The 14,208-nt window shown below is 45.0% G+C and overlaps 1 protein-coding gene across 2 annotated transcripts in view; it reads left to right on the plus strand.

The window, feature by feature from the left end:
- Prkce (protein kinase C epsilon) overlaps positions 1-14,208 on the plus strand; it is a 496,185-nt gene that overhangs the window by 149,001 nt on the left and 332,976 nt on the right. The gene's annotated exons all lie outside the window — the stretch shown is intronic.

Genomic DNA, 14,208 nt, shown 5'->3' on the forward strand with positions numbered 1-14,208 from the left:
TTAGACATTATTATGATCGTTAATTTTTAGACAGAAGGCAGAGGTGCACAGAGGGTAAGTAACTTGCCTAGTATCACACAGCTGGATTCCAAACCAGTGTGGCATTGCATTTCTGTTCTCTGATGCTATACATGAGGCTTGCTGAGAAAATTTAAGTCTGGTGAGAGCTAGTTACACAATTAGAGCTGTATCTGCCCTTCCTCATCAAAGTCTGTATCATTTCTTGATGTTCATCCCACTCATAAAATGCGTAGTGATATTATTTACTTGTGTCAACTCTTGACTTTTCTGCCTCCTTGGGCCATGACTTCTGGAGAATAAGAAAGGGTCCTAGAACACAGAGTCTGTCAATCTACGATGCTTAAGGAGAACTGTTGTGGTGGAGGTGTGTGCATCCATGCTGATCCTGTCACAACTCAGCTGAAGTACACAGAGTGAAAGGACCACTGAAGATCTTGCCCAAGGTTTCACAGCCGTCTGGTGGTTTTTCACCATGCATCTGAACTCTGCTCTAAGTTAGAAAATGCTTGTTGAGTTGGACTTCAGGGCTAGCTTGAGATGCAACCATTTCAAGGTCCGTGAAGGTGAGACAGGGCATTTACTCCAGCCTGCAAGGCCGTATGCACATCCTCCAGGGAGGCTATCATAGGATCTCCTCTGTGGCCCCTGATTCAATTCAGTGAGACCATATTCTTGAGCAGTCCCTGGTCTAGAAACCACTCTTCTATTTTTTCTGACTTCAGGAACTGAACAACTCTGAGTCCCTGAGATAGAGGAGTCACATAGTATTTCTCCGTTTGTGATTGGCTGGTCTCAGTAAGCTCATTATGGTCTCTTCCTTAGCTGTCTTCACTTTGAGCACAGTTGAGGCTAGAATTCAGGGGGACCAAGAGGACTAGGGGTGGGTTAGGGACTATGACAGAGAGACCCCAGTTCCCAGGTGCCTGTGTGGGTAGGGTCAAGCTTGCGATTCACAATGTCCATGAAACTAAGTTCGTGTCTGCATCCTGGGGAGATTGTGACTGAGAAGTGGCTGCAGGTGTGGCCTAGCTGAAGCAGCTTTGAAGAGTTTTCTGTAGGCTTGAGGAGTGGATGGAGCACACAGTGTTGGCCGACCTGGTAGACCTGTTTTCACACAGAAATGAGAAGTGAAAGCAGGTGGATGGATGGGTGTGGTAGGTAGTGGTCCATGTTTACTAACTCGGACTTGCTAAGAAACAAAACAATAAGCTGGGTGTGGTTCCAGAGGCAGAGGCAGATGAATCTCTGAGTTCAAGACCAGCATGGTCTACCGAGTGAGTTTTGAGGACAGCCAGTCCCTGCAACAACAAGAGGAGGACTGGAGAGCCACTTTGGAAATGGAAAGGAACAGATGTCATTAAACAAATCCCATCTCCATAGGCACCTGCTGAAGGAAGGCCCTGCAGCATGGGGTCCCTGCCCGGTGGCTCTGCCTGTCCAGCCCAGCGCTGCTCCACTGCCTGGGCTGCAGCTTTACACCATCAGTGGCATGTGGGACCTCATCTGAGCTACAAATGTGGGACCCCCTCTGTAGACATCCTGAATCAGGAATTGTAGGGATGGAGTCTGTACTCTGCTCTTATGTGAGCCAGCAGGTGAGTCTGGTGCAAGTTCATGTTTGAAAAGTCCAGCCTCTTCCTCTCTCCCTCCTCACCCACACTGATTTTTAAACATTCCTTGTGCTAGCCAGACTTGTTTTCCTTTTGAAAATACAATACAATGCAAACAAACAGAACAACAGAGCATCTCCACCTTCAGGCCTTGCAGCTCACTAGGGTCGTTCTTAGAGACCCACACATCCTTCAAGCCTGATCTCAGGTCTTGCCACTTAAGTCGCTCTTGCTCCCTCTTACATCTTATGGTGGGCTTCTTACTGTTGCCTAATGGCCAAGAAACTGGCCTGGCACCCCGCATAAACGCGATAGATAACTGGCTAGTGAGGAATGAATCTCCAGTTCTTTCCTATTGTATTTGATGTGTCTTTGACCAGTTCTAGGGAAAGGCACATATCAGGCATAGTGCATGTACCTGGTTTGCTGATATTTGTAAGCTCCAAGGCCAGAGAAACAGAACAGTTACGAATCATTAGGGGAATTTTGTTCCTGTCCATCTCTGATGGAACATGGCCATCAACACTAACAACCATAAGGAACTGTTATTCCCTGGGTATCCGACTTTTCACATCATTAGAGGAAACTCAACAGGTGCCACTGGAGCAATTATCACTCCTCCCTGACTTCCTGTTTGCTTACTGGCTGGAGAAAGTGAAGTCTCCAAATGCAGGCACCCTCCCTCCTTCCCTGAGCCAACTGCCAGGGAGATGCTGGATGGGAGCCCTTACTTTGCGTGAGTGTGTGCGTGTGTACATGTGTGTTGGGGGAGTTCTCTGTGTGTGTGTGTGTGTGTGTCTGTCTGTCTGTCTTTCTGTGTCTGTGTCTCTGTATTGGGGAAGCCCTCACTCTGAGTGTGTGTCTCTGTGTTTGTGTGTCTATGTGTCTGTCTCTGTGTGTCTGTGTATGTCTCTGTGTTAGGGGAACATGAGTGGAGTGGTCATTTAGGCATCTCCTCATACTCCTCTCCTCATGTGAGACCACTTTTCCTAAGTGAGTACTCTACCTGCTTCAGTCTTCCCACAAGCTAGTACCTGACAGTCCCTGACCCTCACTGGCAACAAATTCTCTTTGTGATGTGTGTGGACATGGGGCTGAATGAGCTTCTTGGGGGCAAAGGATTTGGGTTAGATGCATCTAGGACTAACAGGAAGGACAGGGACCCTTATCCTAGATTGGAAACTCTATAGGCATTTACTCAGGCCTCCTGAGGTCAAGAAGGGTGTGAATTCATATGTTTATGTTAAAGGCTGGCCAGTTGAGCAACTTGTCCTGCTTTGTTATCCTGTAGAAGGACTTCTGGTAATTAGGTGTCACTCAGAATTGTTCTTAATACTAATGGTCACCTAGAATGTGCCCTTGAGAAGCATTTTGAGCAAGGGCTCTTTGGGGAAGAAAGCACTGTGTCTGATTGATGGCATCTTCCAGGAGCAGTGGAGTCTGCATCTCCGCACAGATGGACTCACCACACAGTCTGTTAACAACAGTTTCTTTCTGAAGGCATTCCATTGTTAGGTTTGGGGTAATGGAAAAATCCCAAAGAACAACATCTTGAAGAAGATAAAAGTCTAAATGGGAGCCCAGAGAAGACAGGATGAAGATGTTCCTATATTGTCAGATCAGTGCTGGTCTGAGTCTTATGTCTCAGATAGCAGGATGTCTCAGGAAGCAGGATGGAGAAGAGGATTAGTCTGTTTCAAACATGTGTCTTTCATTTTATGCATGTGTATGTGTGTGTATGCCTAAATGTATGTACATTCATGCACAACATGTATGCAAATCACAGAGGTCAGAAGAGGGCATTGAATCCCCTGGCACTAGAATTGTAGGTGCTGTGATCCACTAAGTGGGTCCTGGGAACTGGATCCAAGTCCTCTGGAAGAGCAGGAAGCACTCTTAGCCTCTGAGCCATCTTTCAATCCCCTAGAAAAGAATTATTTTATCATCATCATCAACACCATCATAATCATCATCATTATTGTGTGTGTGTGTGTGTGTGTGATCATCACTATCATCATCATCATTATTATTATTGTGGGGGGTGTGTGTGTGTGTGGTGTGCCTATGCAGAGGTCAGAGGGCAACATTCAGGAATTGGTTCTCTCCTTCCATGGTAGGTCCCAGGGATCAAACTCATGTGACAAAGCAAGCACTTTACCCACTGGGCCATATTGCCAGCCTGAAAAAAGGATTATTTTTTAATATATTTTACTTAATATATTTTAAATTTCATATATATTAATGTTTGGCTCAAACTGACCACCATTCCATCCCTCCTATATTATCCTATCACTTTTCCCTCCAAATTTTTAGTGCTTTCTTTCTCCCTTTTTATAAAGTACCCTCTGAGTTCATTTAGTGTTGCCCATGTGTGCATGGATGTGGGGCCATGCAATAGCTTCCCTGAAGAAAACTAACTCTTCTTTCCCAAATAGCCATCAACTATAAAAGCTTCTCAAGTAGATGTGGGATTTCATGAGCCTCTGCTTGGATTTTGCCTGGCTTGATCTTGGACAAATCTTATGCATGTTAGTCGCAGCCTCTGTGAGCTCATGTGTGCAACTGTGATGTCGCATCTGACAAGTACTGCTTCACTGTAGACATCTACTCCCTCCGGGTCTTAACAGTATTTCCATCCCCATCTTCCACAATGATCCCCGAGTCTTGAGAGGAATGTATGTGATACAGATACCCTACTTAAAGCTGAGTTGTCCACTGAGTCTTATTCTATCCAGGTTGACCAGTTATGGATCTTGGTGTCAGTTGCCATTTACTACAAAAAGAACCCTCTCCGATGAGGGTCGAGAGATGCACTAACCTATGGGTTTAAAGATAAGAAAGGGGCAGTTTCTTATTATGTCTATTTAGCAGAATAATAACACTAGGTTCTCCTCTAAGGCCCGTGACATAGCCAGCTAGGTTTTTGGCACCAGACATTGGTTTTCCTTGTGAAGCAGGCCTTAACCCTAATTGGAATGTGGTTACTTCAATAATGTTCGTGTCACTATTACACCATTGGGCACATCTTGCCAGGGATTATGTTATTGTATCTTACAGAGTTTCACAGCTTTGGGAAGACTGTTGATCAGTTTTCTCCCCTTGTAGCATGCATAGAACCTTTTGTAACTAGTAAAGCTAGACTACATGGATAAAGCTCCCAGGTCAGTATGAGCATGATTTCTCCATGTCCTATGATTCGACTAGATGGCACCTTCAGCAATAGGGTCTTACTGCCAAGTTCTGGATAGTGTCCAAGAGCAATGGCAGTAGCCCATAATGTTTTGGGGCAAGAGTCAATGGGACTCCACTAACTGACAACTTATAAAGAGGTAAGTAATACCTGGCATTGGGCTTTTTATTTGATAGGCTATGGTGTGTTGGGGAACCATTGTCCTCACACACTATAGGGTAACTATTTAAACCCCTTAAGAGTGTGTGTGTGTGTGTGTGTGTGTGTGTGTGTGTGTGTGTGTGTGTATGTATGTATGTATGTATGTATTTTAGCATGCTTAGGAAGCTTCTTCTTTTCTCTTTTGGTATTTCGAGGCAGGATTTCTCTGTAGCTCTGTCCTGGAGCTAGCTCTGTAGACCAGGCTGGCCTCGAACTCACAGAGATCCGTCTGCCTCTGCCTCCCAAGTGCTGGGGCTAAAGGTGTGTGCTACCACCACCCATCTTTAGGAAGCTTCTATGGTTTCCATGTGACATGTTCAAAGGGTCTTTAGTATTGGTCATTTCTCCCTATATGGTCTTCTTTACCTCACCTGTCCTGTTCCATTATCCCCCTTTCCTCCTTCACACTACCTGTGTTCCAGCCTCTTTCCTTTGAACCCTGACTCCCCCTTACTAGGTTCCTGCCTTCTGTGGGCACTCCAGTTTGCAAACACATATGTAGACTTCTTCAAAGCTAGTACTCACATGTGAGAAAAAAACATACAACGTTTATCTTTCTGGATCTGAATTAGGTCACTCAGAATGAATATTTCTACTCTATCCATTTACCTGGGAAATTTGTGAGTTCATTTTATTATTATTTTTTTTACAATTGAATAACATTAAAGTATGTATTTGAAGCATATTTTCATTATCCATTCATCTGTGGATGGACATCTTGGTTGTTTCCATCCCATGGCTATTGTGAACAGAATGACAATGAATATGGATGAGCAAGTGTCTCTGTAGTAGGATACAGAGTCCTTGGGACCATGCCCAGGAGTGCTGTTGCTGGATCATATGGTAAATCTATTTCTAGGTTTCTAAGGAACCTCCACACTGACTTCCCTAGTGGCTGCACCAGTTGGCACACCCACCAATAGTCACTTAAGTACCCTGCTTTCCCCATATCTATGCCAGCATTTGTTGTCCTCTGTTGTCTTGACCCTAGCCATTCTGACTAGAGTGAGATGAAATCTCAAAGTACTTTTAATTTGCATTTCCCTGATGGCTAAAAGTGTTGAATGTTAAAAAAAAAAGTTCTTGGCCATTTGTAGTTAATCTTGTGAGAACTCTCTGTTTAGTTTCATGCCCCAATTTTGGAATTTTTATTTTTCCTTGATGTTAGTTGTTTTAGTTCTTTGCATATTCTAGATACCAGTCCTCTCTCAGATGTATAGCTGGTGAAGATTTTTTTTTTCCATTCTGTAGGTTGCTTCTTCATTTGAATGATGGTGTCCTTTGCTGTAGGGAAGCTTTTTAATTTCAAGAGGTTCTATTAGTTTGCTGTTGATCTTAATGCTGCAGGGTCCTTTTCAGAAAGCCCTCTCCTGTGTTTATAAGTAGAATCCTATTCCCTACTTTATCCTCTAACAGAGTTAGGATATCAGGTCTTATATTGAGGTCCTTGTTCCCTTTGGAATTATGCGCTGGGTGAGAGATAATAATTGAATTTCAGAATTCTGCATGCAAACTGCACAATTTGACCAGCAGTATTTTTGAAGATGCTCTCTGAGAAAATATTTATGAAAGGACATTTTAAAAGTAGTACAGCAACTGCCAAACACATAAAACAAATCCATGGGTAAGATTTTATTTAGCTCATTTATGAATGGGGGAACCAGCCCAAGGAAGAGCTGAACGTACATATGCAGGGCATCAGGACTGTGGACACGAACCTACAATTAGATGCAAAATTGATGAATATCCTCAAACTTCCTCTCCATGAGATGTGGTTTATGCCTCTAGGATCTGTACTTGGCCTTGTTTACAGCATTCTTTTCCTCACAGAGTCGTAAAATCACCCAAAGAAAGCAAGTGTGGACTAACACAGAGGTTTGCCTTGGATGGAACTCCATTAAAATTTTTGTTCATTTCCAAGCCTCATAATTTTTTTGTGTGTGACAAGATGCAGTTGAAGTTGCACGAAGAGAATACAGCTGCTTTCTCTTAAGGAAAGCCCCTACAGTCATCATGTGTGCATTTGCTTAGATCCTGTGGCCACAAGTTAGTCACATGGCCAGGCTAGGTTGTGAGGGAGGTTAGGAAATGTGGCATGCATGTGTTCTGTTATATAGGGGAAGGGGACTGTTGACATTGAGTGCATCCAGTAGCTCCTGCCTGCCTCAGCTGTCATCTACTGCCGTTGTAGCCATGTTTTTCATTGATGACAATGAGAGATAACTAGAGTATGTCAGGTGATCTGTGGTACATCTATACAGTGGAATATGATATACCCTTAAAAGGAAGCAAGGATGTCCAAGATCAATATACACCAAAACTTATGCCCAAAAGATTGTGTATATGGCAGACTAATGTTTACGTTTGAAAACAGATGAATATGCTTTTAATATGTAGATTGCCACTGAAAAGGTTTTTGTTTAAAAAAAAAAAAAGAGTAATAAACTTCGGGTAATTGAGGACCAGAGAAGGGAGGAAGATTGTCTGACCTTGTATTAAAGTTGTTTTATGTTCTCCTTGGATTGTGATCATGCCCATGTGTTCTCAGTGAAATAAATGTCACCATCTCCATGTGACTAATGAGAATCCAAACTGGCCTGAGTCTGGAGAGGAGGTACAGCTTCTAAATTGTTAAAAACAGATTTCCCAATTGTGAGGAAGAGGAGCGTGGAGTCTTACAATGACAACATAGGGGAGAGTAATTTTCCTCAATTCCCTGCACTCTTCTGTGATCCCTGAGTTTTATACTGTGTATGGACATTTAATGACACCTCCTTAAATGTATTAGTGTGTGTGTGTGTATGTGTGTGTTGTAGGCATGTGAGTGTTTATGTGTGCACATGTGTACACACGTGAATGCCAAAGGTTGGTGTTGAGTGTCTTTTTCAAGTGCTCTTCACTTTGTTTTTTGAGACAGGGTCTCTCGGTGAACCTAGCTGGTTGGGAAGCCCCAAGCATCCTCCTGGCTCTGCCTCTCTGATCCCGAGCTTAGAGGCGTGTGCCATCATACTCAGCTTTCATGTGAATCCGTAACTCCCACATGTACAACAAGGCACTTCACCAACCAATGTACCATTTCTGCAAACTCCTTAATAATATCATTACGAATTTAATACTTACAGTGACTATTAGAGATAAATTCACACCTCCACACATGTAGCCTCCTTCTGTCTATTTATTTATCTACTCCCTCATTCCTCCATTCAGCCCTTCATTTGTCCTCATCTGGTGATTTAGCCATAGGGAAAAATCCTAAACCTAATTGTAGTCATTTCATCATACAGTAGGAAGAGAAAGGACTAGAGGGACCAGCAACAGATTGGGTTGTGGCCTTAGCCTCCACCAGTGTGATTGTGAGTGTGCCATGCCACCACTGGGTAAAGGGTCTGCATTTGTGTGGAACTAGCTCTTGTAGATCAGGCTGGCCCTGGACTCACAAAGATCCACAAGCCTCTGCCTCCTGAGTGCTGGGATTAAAGGTGTGGGCCACCACCTGAGTCTGCGTTTGTAAATGAGGTTAACAGCACTTGCTCTACTTGCCCTATAGGAACATGCTAGGGATGGAGAAGGAATGTTGGGGCTTCTGTAAAGATTTGAAGCATTATTCAGATACAGAGGGTTATTTCCAGAGAGGAGGCCTCATTTGGGGAACTCTATCCTTTGAAATGTAGAGTAGAAATTGGGATTGCTTGTGTTGACCTGTGAACCTATGAAAACATGACTTAGGGAGCATTGGATGTGGTAGACCACACAGGAGGCCAAAGAATATGATGGCAAAGAGCCTGTGGTTGTGTTGGTCCTTTCACCTCCAGTGGGACCTTAGGCATGGCCGCAGTCTGTGTGCCTGGAGTCCTCTCTGGTACCATGTGGGCAGTGTTAGCGCCACCCTATGGCTGTAAGGGCTAAATGAGTTTAGTGGAGGTAAAAAAGCCTGTGAGTGCAGCAGCTGGCGTGGAGGCGATGCCAGGAAGTGATAGTCACAGTGTGTAATCGCTAGGTTGTGTAAGTTAAACGTGCCATTGACCTTTAAAGCACCCAGTGTGGGAATTACCACCCAAGTAGGCGGTATCATGGTAGTACATGGAGAATTGTTAATGGCATTTGTTCTTGTTTAACTTGCAATGTAACGGTGGGGAGAGTCCTGTGAAGCTACATGCTCTAGTGAGCAGTAGTGCCCTGACTGAATACTTCAACACCGAGTGGACTTTCTAAAGTTATTAGGCCTTGTTAGCGTGGGAAGTTTTTAAGCTTGATTTTAAGAAGAAAAAGAAAATACAGAAAAGACAAGACTGGAAGAAAATGGCCACTGAAATTCTAGGGTTTCCTGGCTCTGTGAACAGCCTAGGAATGAGGCCTGTTTGCACTGGGGTTAATATGTGTTTATAATTGAGTTCCAGGATTCAAAACTCTAGGGAATTCTGCATGACCTCACTGCTGCATTAATCACAGCCAGGAAACCACACACCTTCCTTCTGCACTTATCTAACTGGACTCGGGGGCACAGCTGCCTCCTCCAAGGGCCTGGGATGGGCTCACTGTCTTCACTTTGCCAAGGCCTTCCTGGCCGTGTGTGTGTGTGTGTGTGTGTGTGTGTGTGTGTGTGTGTGTGTGTGTGTGTTTTAGGACCTTAAAGTGACTCTGTGAGTGCATTAGCAGGGAAGGGCAGGCTGGGGTTAATGGCTGCAGGCAGATGGCTCTTCTATCGAAATTCTCTGGTAAGAAACAGACGCAGATGCTAATGAAGGGCCATATTTCTGAGCAGCGATGACATAGAGAGATTCGTTCTGCTCTCTCCTCGCCTTCTAGCACTGTGCCCAGGCCCTTGCTAGGCACTATGTGGCCTCTGAGAATATATAGCTGAACGAAATCTCAGGACCAGCTTGCCCCCTTTACAAAAGAGAAAACAGAGGTCCACTGAAGGTCAAAGAGGCCACCCTAAGACTCAAGTTCCAGTCCCAAATGTCACACATGATAGCTGGGGGAAGACTACAGGCATGATAAGCAGTTCATCAAGGCCTATCCCAATTCTCCCCTTCAGAATAGACATAACCTATGGGGCATTTATTAGGGCCCACTGAGTTAACATGAATGCACCCCACACTACCGTGTTCTAGAATGCATAAATGCAGCCACAATTGAGATTAGCTGAGTGTTTGTAAAATCTAAACCTCCAAGAACATGTACAGTCAATGAAAAAAAACCAAGCTGGGTCTGTGTGTGTCCAACATGAGTCATAAATAAATTAACTTTTATCAGGGAACAGAGCCTGGGGCAGGGTGATTAGAGATGAGCAGGACTGGGAATGAGAAAGGGAGAAGAGGTGGATGGGTAGATTTCAAGCTACAGTGGCCTAGAGGGCCACAACCTCCAGCCATCATGATGAAGAGCTCACTTCAGCTGGGACCCTAGGAAGACTGTGGTGCCCAGTGAGAAGAATCTCAGACCCCCTTCACCCCATATGAACACACATGTGCGCACACACATATACACACATGCACACACACATGCACACATGCACACACATACACATGTACACACACATGCACACACACATACACACATGCACACACATACACATGTACACACACATGCACCCACGTACACACACACATGAACACACATACACATACAGGAATAAGGAGTCCTTTTCTTAGAGGGCTGTGGACTTGTTTCGGAAGGATTCACATTCGCTATACAATAAGTGGCTGTGGGGGACACCAAGAAAGTTTTTCCCTATCACAGAGTAGCCTGCACTTTCCTACTGTGACTAAAAGTCACAATTTAGCATTAGTCCAGATCTGTTTTATTCCAGGCACTACTGCTGGGGGCTGACTGCTCTGTTCCTCCAAGGGGATTTTAGGAGTCTTTTGTGCTGGGAATGGAGAAAGCAAGTTGAACTTGCAGACAATTGTGTGGTTTGGGAGAGAATGACCAGTTCCAGTTCTGGGCAGAGTGCGAACTTGGCTGGTTGATTCCTTCAGACCCCAGGCATAATTTGGGAGGTGGCTTAGGAGGCAAGAATGGTTGATGCTGTGGGTTGCTGGAATATCCTAACCCTGATAAGCACCTTCTCCACTGGGGTGAGGGTAAAGAGAGGGAAACCTCTGTATAATACTTCATTACAGGCTACTGTAATCCTGATGAGCTTTGACGAGACCCAAGAAGGTATCTTGGGATGGCAAATCTACCCAGGTCTGCAAGGCTGGGGCCACATGATGTCTCACAAAACAAAGCAATGGGACATGGCTTGGGCATTATCTTCTGTCTTTTAGGCTGTAGAGCTCCACACTCTCTACATGGCATGACTCTAGCTACAATGGTCCTGAGCAAGTCTGAGGATTGTGCCCCACCTGTCTCCCAAGTCCTCTACACAGGACAGTGACCCTCTGGTATGGTTTGTTCCCCATTTAAGAAGCTACAAATTTTATAAGAGTTATGCAGGAAATGTGATACCCCCTTTGGTTCTGCCTTGGTGGTTCAGAGTCAATAACATGATTTTTGTAGTGCTTACCAATGAGCACACATGGGAAAATACTGGCTCTAGAAAGCAGCATGCCCTTTGAGCTATGACCATGGCAAGCTGGCTGTGATTCTAGGATATTCTGAATCTTCCCCTCTTCACTGTGGCTCTGGTATGTCTGCCCTGCCTTCCTCTTACTCAACTCTTGTCCTTTTCTTCCCTTCTTGCTTCCCAGTTGTTCCATTTTGTTATCTTTGGTGTGAATATGTGCATGCTTGCATGTATTTCACATATGTGTATGCTTATATGTATGTGCCAGCTATGTGCATCTATGTGTTCCTGTGTGGATATGAGTATGTGTGTATGTGGTGCCCATGCATGTGCGTGTGTGCGTGCATGTGTGTGCGCACGCGTGTGTAAGCCAAAGATTCAGCATCTCTTCAGATTCTCTCCACTATATTTCTTAGAGACAGAATTTCTCACTGACCTCTAGGGAGCTCACTGATTCTGCTATTCTGGCTGGCAAGCAACCTCAATAAAGAGCTACCCATTCCTATCTCCCGAGTGCAGGGGTTGTAGGTGTGCACTGCCAATCCTAGCTTTTTATGTGGGTGGTAGGTTTCTGAACTCAGATCACTATGCTGCTCTCATGGCAAACACTTTACCAACTAAGGCATCTCCTCAGCCCTGGTAATCATTGCTATTCACTCCTCTTGTGCGCATGCGTGTGTGTGTGTGGGGGGGGGTTTAAGCCCCTAGTGTTTCGTGTTTTTCTCTCTGGGCCCTTGCCACCAGATCTCATTGATGTGACTGTTCACCCTTTGTGGTTTCATGGAGAGACAGTTATTGTGCGTATCCAAAAGTTTTCAGCCAGTTTCTACCGGCTCCCCTGCCCCCACCCCCTGCATAAGAAAGATCTGTTGTGGACAGAGAATTCCTGACCACATAAAATTCTCTCTCTCTCTCTCTCTCTCTCTCTCTCTCTCTCTCTCTCAGCTTTTTTGAGATGATTTCTCTGTGTGTAGCCTAGGCTGTCCTGGAACTTGTTCTGTAGACCAGGCTGGCCTCAAACTTACAAAGATCCATCTGTCTCTGCCTCCCAAGTGTTGGGATTAAAGGGGTGCATCACCTCACCTGACCAATTTTACTTCTCTTATGTGTAAGAAAAGCCAAGGGTTGTCAAGGAATGGCAGATGCTGAAAAGACATGTGCCACTACTGGTAGCTACCAGGAATGAAACCCGTCATGTCTGGTTCGGCTTCTGCCAGTTACTATTTAGGTGGGCTTTGGTCAACCATCAGGTCTCAGTTTAGCAGCCACCTCTCTGATACACAGTCGCACCAGGGTTATGGATGCCAATGCCTGATGCGGGGGCGGGGGGCGGGGACAAGGCTCATCCCAGTGCCTCTCATTCGCCTATTTGCTTGTCCTTTATGTTGTCTTTTCACCTGTGTGCTACCATTATGGCTGACTGATACCACATCACACAGAGGCTCAAGTGAGGTCATGCCCAGCCAGTGCCACTTGAGGATTGTGCTTTGGGGTGCTGTTTACCTTTGTTCTGAGTCCCAGATCAACTGTGAATGTGGAAGAATGGTTGGTTTAAATGACCAGGCTGAATTCTATTTTGGCACCGTTTCCTGGACAACAGTCTGGCTTAAGGGTTTGGAGCTCTATGCTCATGCTCTGGTCCTTGGGAAATTGACGCATGCCTCTCTTTGGGGATGAGACCACATGGCCTTCCCCCAGGTATCCATGTGGGTCACCTGATGGTGAGAGGCATCCTTGCCTTTCTGTGTCTCATGAGGAGATGGAAACAGTCTTGTGGTGTTCAAATTCCACACTCCTTTGGTAACTCCCGGCCTCTGCCTATTTGGTCTTGTTTTGGTTATTCTTTCTTTCCTTATCTTTGCATTCCTGCCATACTTGTACTGTAGTTACTTCCCAGGTGCCAGGCCCTTGTCTTTGGATCACTCGTTCTCTATGCTGCTCCCCAATATGCCCACTCCTTGTTCCCATGGCCACCCCACGGCACTTTTTCCTGGCTCGAATGTCCGCCAGGCGGTTCCCTTTCTGTCTTCCAATGTCAGTTTTCTCTACATGGCATTTCCATCAAAACCCCCTTTCCTTGATGCAGAGGTTGGGCCAGCCCCAGGCATGAGTGAAAGATGGATTTAATCCCCTCCAGAAACATTTTCTAGAAGGATAGCTGTTTATGGCAGAGTGTTGTGAGATCCCATGGAGGAAAACCATCCTTGCCATCACCTCTCTGAACTCCTATCGAGACAGCATTTCTGAAAAGCCATAGAAAACTGGGGGCATTTCTTTACAGTTCCCTGTAAAGGAACTACTCCATCCTGGATACTTAGGAGGTTTAGCTGAGAGGATTGCAAGGCCAAGGTCTGCCTGATTTATGGAGTGAGTTCGAAGCTACTGTGGCTGCAACTTAGTGAGACTCTGTCTCGAAATTAAAAAAAAAAATTGAAAAGAGAGTTGGGTATAGTGCTTAAGCATCACACACACACACACACACACACACACACACACACACACACACACAAATCAAAATAAAAAGCAAAAACAAAAGACACAAATGGGAGATGGCTCAGTCAGTAAAGTGTTTTCCCTGTAAACCTAAGGACCTGAGTAAACAGCCAGGCACAGCCACACATCTGTGATCCTGGTGCTGAGGAGGGAGGGAGGCAGAGACAGATGGATCTAAGAAG

The sequence above is a fragment of the Phodopus roborovskii genome, unplaced genomic scaffold (assembly GCF_943737965.1).
Source record: "Phodopus roborovskii unplaced genomic scaffold, PHOROB, whole genome shotgun sequence".
Lineage (NCBI taxonomy): Eukaryota > Metazoa > Chordata > Mammalia > Rodentia > Cricetidae > Phodopus > Phodopus roborovskii.